Source organism: Myotis lucifugus, unplaced genomic scaffold (assembly GCF_000147115.1).
Source record: "Myotis lucifugus unplaced genomic scaffold, Myoluc2.0 scaffold_111, whole genome shotgun sequence".
Lineage (NCBI taxonomy): Eukaryota > Metazoa > Chordata > Mammalia > Chiroptera > Vespertilionidae > Myotis > Myotis lucifugus.
Genome location: NW_005871159.1, coordinates 896,051 through 903,292, shown reverse-complemented (window position 1 = coordinate 903,292; position 7,242 = coordinate 896,051).

The window sequence follows — 7,242 nt, the reverse complement described above, 5'->3', positions numbered from 1 at the left end:
ACTTGAGACTTGTATTCGTAATTAAGCTCTTACAATGGGTGTTGGCACACACACACCTTTAGAGAAGAAATGAAGTACAAATTTATTTGCAAAATGAAGGAAACACTTGAAGGGGGCAGGAAATGAGCCAAGGAAGGGAAGTTGGTCAGTCAAAAGTGCAATATTAAACCATCTCTCACTAAAGTTCACATTGCCTGATAAAAATGCTTCAAAGTATACATTTTTACACATACAAAGTATACATTTGAAAATATGAATCACAGAATACCCACTGCACACCTCTGTGGACTTGTATAATGTCAGACTGAGGTTCAGGAATCCTCAAAACTAGTACAGGAGATGTGGAAATTGACATCCTGAGAAATTATAAATTCAAAAATGCTGTATATAACCATTTTCACTCTAAACTAAATTATTATCACCTACAGATCTACAAATGCTGTATTTAATTACTATTTAAAGAAAGTAAGATTAGCAATTTTTCTGGCCACAGGCAAAATTAGCCAGAGTCCCACAAAATACATTCATCACCAAATCACTAGCTTTCCAAAAAGAAACTGCTACCTTACATAATATTGTCATGAAAGAAATAACTCCATCAGCCAGCAACATGCTGAAGGTAGTAAGATTAATTAAACAGCAACGACAATGATGACAATAATAGCGATGGTGTTTACTGAGTGTTTATTAAGTTCCATTCACTTTCAGCATACTAAATGTTGGGTCTTCATGATACAGGAATTTTGGACTGGAAAAGTGCACAGTGTTCCCTTGGGCAGGATGGTCTCCTGGGCTCTTGTCTAGTAGAGTTGAAGAATGAAATCACAAATGAAAGGTGGTATAGTAAAGGTGGGAATTTATTGAAGAACAAGTACAGACTCCCATGTGGGGAGGGGGAAAGAATCTCACAGCACAGACTCCCATGTTGGGAGAGGGAAAGAGTCCAACTGAGTTCCTTTTTCCAGGGTTTATAAAGGCTGAAGTTTTGGGGGTTTTTTGAGCCTTGAAATCCCCTCTGATTCATCACGATTTCCCTTTGATTTGGTCACTGTAGTAACCCCTGAACTCAAAGGTCAAAACCTCACATGGGACATGTGAGGCTCTCCTCCCTCATTGTTCTCCTATTCCCTCTGGGCTTTCTTCCTCCTTCCCTTTATTCTGTAAATGTGTGCCTTTTGCTACTCCCAGTTCCCTTGTCTTATGGAAATGTAACTGCTGCCTCTCCCAACTTCCCTGTCTTATGGAAATGTAACCTTTTGCAGCTTTGCAGCCTGTGCTTTTTTCATGGACCCCCTTAATTTAAAAAATTCCCTAAATCTGCCTGTTTCACCCCTAAAAATTCTTATTTCATTCACAAGCAAACCTATGGCCTAGCAGAAGAAGAAAGAGAGGCCCAGAGGAGGTAGGCAAGTTTCCCCAAATCTTACAGTTAGTAAATGACAGAGCAACAATTCCAACTCAGAAAGCCTGACTTCATTCATATTGTGCCCTAGGACAGTGCTTCTCAAACTCGAGTGTGCCTAAGGATTGCCTGAAGAACTCAGTACAGCACAGGTCTCTGAACCTCTCTCTCTGAGACCTTGATTTAGGAGGACTGGGGTGGAGACCAGGCCAAGTTCCCAGCTGATGCTGACGCTGCCAGTCAGTGTTGTTGCTGTAGCAAACTTTGCTTACAAGTTATTCAGACCTTTCATAGCTGTCGTCATTGGGCAGCAGCCCAGAGCCTAAGGCATTCACCAGAGAATCAGGCTATACAGATTCTAAGCAGGTAAACAAATAACGACAAATCTATTTTCCAGTTCCCTTGCATCTCATAAAAGGAGAAATTGTCTTTCCACTATAAACCTGGAGCGTGAGCAGACTAGGTACTGTAAAAGAAAACGCTAACTTGTAAAGGTATGAGAAACAAGATGATAGAATAAATATACCAGTAAGACTAAATAACATTTCAGGGGACTATGGAAGTTGACATGTGTGACAAGCAACTGATAGAACGAACAGCAACACATTTAAGGGACAAGAATAGGACTGAAGAGATCATCACAATTGCCAGGCAAATAATTCCCCCCAAAAGAAGAAAAGCGTAATGTCAGTGTGTAGGACCTGATTCAATGGAATGATTTGTTCAAGCCAGAATTCATAGGTTCGATGCAAAACCCGTGAGCACTTATTTGTGATTTTTATCAGGGATGTACCACAAAAATAGTATCTCATCAACATGAATCAGAGAGAATGCCCCAGAGATCCTCCTCAAAGAGGTCTGAACTGCAGACTGTGTATAATGCGTGTTGCAGGTCGATAAGCCCATGAGGAGATATACATCCCTATGGAGGACAATTACTGGGGTAAACTTCCGGGTTTTCCCCTACCTGTGGAGATAGGACAGAAGCAAGAGTGGACACCTGCAGAAGTTGGGTTATAAGTGGTCACAACAGGGGCCTCCTCTAATCCCATGAAGCTATCAAATTGAGGTGGCTCTTTTAAGTTGTCCCTGGTGGAGAGAGGCAGCCTCGCATTTACAGCTCCTGCCTACACCTGGAAGTTCCAGCTTGTGGGTTGCCCCAGAGAAGGAATATGCTCGTGATGAGGACACTTTCTACTAGTAGAGAGGGCAGTAGGTTAGAGCTGCCTGTGTGAGGAATCCCCTTGCTGAGGAATAAGTCTGTCAGTGCAGACAGGGCCCAGGGTGGTGCATCACAGCATCCGGGGCAGGCAGCTGTCCGGGAGTTAGGCAGGTAGGTTTCAGTCCTACTCATTTGGCAACCTGGTCACAAGAGGCAAGGTTTCTTTACGAAGGAGTGCAATCATATCCCCACAGCTGAGAGGTCTTATACCCTGAAGCAACATGGTCTGTAAAATATATTCATCCAGTGAGATGAAGTCATGAAAAAATCATGTCTTGTCTTATATGAATAAACTGACCCCTCAAATCATATTCATACTCCATGTCAGGCTAATGGGCCACTTAAATCATCCCATGCTTTAGTCAATTTATGAACATAAAGGGTAATTTTAGAAACTGACCAAAAGATGGCAGCCTACACATATGATGTTACATTTCTTTGGATGCAGGGAAAACACTGAACATCAAGGCTAGTTTATATTCCAAAGATTATTCTAAAGAGCAGCTAAATGATTCTTCATAAAAGCCTATCTTAATTTTTTTCCACTTTTTTTGTTGACAATGTGTTGCACACAGATATAGTGGCAGTTTTTCCAGTGTATGTACACGATGAGAGGGTGAGAGTGTTTGGGGGTGCTATTTGTTGCACACTTACTTGCTAAAGAGGTTCTGCCTTTCATCTTGTAGAATAGCTGTTGCTGACCTCTACCTGGTAACCTATCTGTGCCTCAGTTTTCTCATTTGCAAATGGAGATATTTATAGGACCTCCCTTATAGAGTTGCCAGGAGAATAAATGAGTGAAAACATATACACAATTTGTAACAGATCCTGGTATATGTTGTGTTAGATATTAATTTTTACTATTCGCCATTTTCAACTGAGAGGCCAGAAACTGTACTTCCTTCTAATAAAAGCTGTTTAAATCTTTTGTACAAATTCGGGCATAAATAAGTCACACGTATACATGCAGAAGCTGAACTACAAAGAGATTAAATAACGAGTCTGGGATAAAACTTCTAGTAAATGCCTGGGATGGGTTTCTAACCCTGGTCTTATTGCTGGACACACTTTCTGCAAGTCCTTACTACATCTGAAAGCGCAGCTACATCTGACTATTTTTTTTTTTTTTTACCAAATTTTGATTTTTTAATATGCTTTTCTTCCTCTTCTAACTGGAATATTTAAGGATCATCTTGTCATTTTAATTCTTAGCTCAAATAATTGAGCATATTGCTAGCTTTGGCATTATAGAAAAATAAACTAGGATTTTATCATGGGAATTTTAATTGTATCATGTGTTTGGTGTTTATGTTACTCTTTTAATGAGGAATTAGAGTGAAGATGTACAAAATAAAGAATGTTGTCAAAGCAGTGTAGGCATATGTCTGTATGATTTGACTTTGTGCTCAAAGATCCTCAGGAATTAAGGCAAGGAAAGGTAAGTTAAGTCATCTAGTCTGTATTTGCACTGGTAACCATACTGACAATGAATGTGACCTAACACATGGTTACATCTTTTTTTAAAAGTTTTATTCAAATTGCCAGATTCCAGGTTCTGATTATTAGATAGGGGAAAAGAATCAAAGTTCTCAAAATTATAAATGTGTAGAGTAATTCAAGGATGACTACATGGACAACTAGATAGCTCAAAGTTTCTCACTCTAGTCACTTTCTCCACTAAATCACAATAGCACAGGTTGGAACACTTGAGACATGTGGTATATGCAACTTTACCTTTGCTCATAAGAGAAATTTTAGGTGCCAAAATAGAGCCCACATCATGGCAATATGTTGACCATATAAATTAGGTGTTCACTCCTAGCTTCCAGAAAAGCCATTAGTACTTCCTACACAAGTAAACATTAAAAACATTTACAAGACTATTTTTATTATAATACTAGAGGCCTGATGCACGAATTCTTGCACCAGTGGGGTCCCTCGGCCTGGCCTGCGGGATGGGGCCAAAACCAGCTCTCCAACATCCCCCGAGGGATCTTGGATTGTGAGAGGTTGCAGGCCAGGCTAAGAGACCCCACCAGTGCACGATTGGGGCAGGGGAGGGACACGGGAGGTTGGCCAGTCCAGGAGGGACCGCGGGAGGACTCCAGGGTGTGTCCGGCCCGTCTCACTTAGTCCTGATCAGCCAGATCCCAGCAGCAAGATAACCTACAAGTCAGAGCATCTGCACCCTGGTGGTCAGTGCACATCACAAGGAGCAGTTGAGTGGCCTTAGCACATCATTAGCATATTATGCTTTGATTGGTTGAATGAACGACCAGATGACTGGACACTTAGCATATTTGGCTTTTATTATATAGGATAATATAAAAAGTACTAATGTAACTTCCATATCTACAGATTTTGGGGTACCTTAGCTTATTGTTATTGAAAATTACTTTTCAGCAACCAAATGGAATAAAATTAAATTGTTTTAGGTATTTTTCAGTTATCTTCACAAAAGAATTTCTCTATATTGCATGATTTAGCATATGTCATGTGTCGAGTTTTTTTTTTTTTAATTTCTCAAATTTATTAGTTGGGTATAAGCATATATATGACCTTCCCATTCCTCCATTTCATGCCTTAAAAATAAATAGCAGGAAAAAGTGACTATAAAAGAATGCATCTTTGGATGCTGAAGAAAGAAGATTTGGAGGTGTTTCTATAAGCCCAGGGTTTTAAACTTTCCCTTGTAGGCATGGCAAGACATAGCATTAGCAACATAACAAACCTCATTTGTTAGGTCAGAAAATTGCAAAAAGTACTCTAAAAAGTGTAGGGAAAATATGGAATCATCTATTTCAAGTTTGATAAGCACACAACCCATCAAAATTCATAAGATATTGTGAACTGCTTTCAATTGCTACCTTATTAACCCATCCTGATCACATTCAATAGCCTGATCTCTGTAAGACACATGGGAGAAAAAGATCAGCAAAAATCCTGTACAGCAACCCAACCTCTCTCCCAAGATTTTGGACTTCCACTAAAGGCCCCTTCTTTCTTCTGCCCAGAAAATGGAAGAACTAAATCATATTAGGGTCATATCAACATCCTGCAGGCTTTTGTAGCTACTAAAAGGGACTCTGCTTCCCTGTCTCACTGTCGCCATCTGTAGGGCGAGATGAGGAACTGAGAATTAGCATCTATTGCTTGGGTCTCCACCTTATTAAAAAACGAGTGATGTCTTCCCAACTTTTTTAGAATATAAATACTCTTAAAGGATATTTGTATTAAGCTAGCTTATCAGAATTAAATATCCTTGTCTTCCATAATTAATTTATGAAATAACTCTTCTCAATTTCCCTCGTTAATGCTGGAAGCACAAAGGCATGCATTCTCACTCCTGGCTTTTCCTTTCCCTAGACCTAACGTCGACTACAATTCTCTCCGCTTCCATGCCTGTTCCCTTTCTCTACGGGAGTGTTATCCTCAACATGTTGTAATTGATGAAACCACATGGCATGTTTTCCAAAGGGGCTTCACCATTCTACATTCCTACCAGCCATATGTGAGGGTCCCAATTTTTCCACATCCTTGTCAACACTCGTTATTGTCTTTTTTATTATTATAGCCATCCTAGTGGGTGACGTCTCAAATAATGTTCGTTAAGGCCTTTATGCTACACATTGAGTTCATTCAACTTAAGGAAACTGACATATTAGCAAATTCCAAAGCCAGTTTTCATTCCTAAATCAATCAGCCATGTATACTTTCTCCAACAATAAAATCTCTCACTCATTTTCAATTCAAAGCGACATTTTCATCCTCATGAAAACCGTTCCACTCTCCAGCTCAACTTGTGAGTTACACAGGGAGTAAAACCAAGGGGGGAGAAGAAAGTAAGGGCCCTCCTCCTAACTTTGCAGCCTGAAAACGTGTCCCATCATCTTGGGTGTTTCACTGGTTCTCTGTTATGATTTTATGGGATTTTCCTGAAGAAGCGACCAAGAGCCTCTCACAAAAGTCTGAGAATGTAGAAAAAACGGAAGTGGAAATATATTATTTTTCCACCCTCCTACACCATACATAAAGCTAAGGGCTAACACAAGCTATGCTGTCAACAGAAATATTTCTCAAGACAGAGAAAAAACAGAAGCATACTATATTGCCTTGAGTAAACAAGGTTTCACACACCCATTATTTCAAAATTTTCCTTTCAATTGGGTCCTGTATATGTTTTTACACTCAATATAATTAGGACTTAACATTGGTCAGGATTATGCTTTTCTTTTTCTTTTTTTTTAAAAAGTGCAACTATCAAAAGGAATAGGGAAAAAAAGAAAACCAGCGGGAAGCTTGGACTTCAAAACCTTTTTTATCCCAAGATTTCTCCGCCTTCTCAACTGTCACCCAAGCCAGGCCGTGTCTAGCCTTCAGCGAGGACTATTTGGCTGTTTGAATTGGCGCTAAGCAACGTGCTCTAAATCCAGATTGACAGGACCATTGACCAATCACAGAACGAGGTTTCCTTTCCCTGGTCTAATAATGGCCGTTGCTTGGGAGACACAGTACTGAGCCGATGGAGGCGGGTCAAGCAGAGGAGCGTTAGAAACACCACCGACCCAGCCTCCGGCAGCATAAAGGGGTTCTTCAGCATTGTAGTTGTATTGTCAAG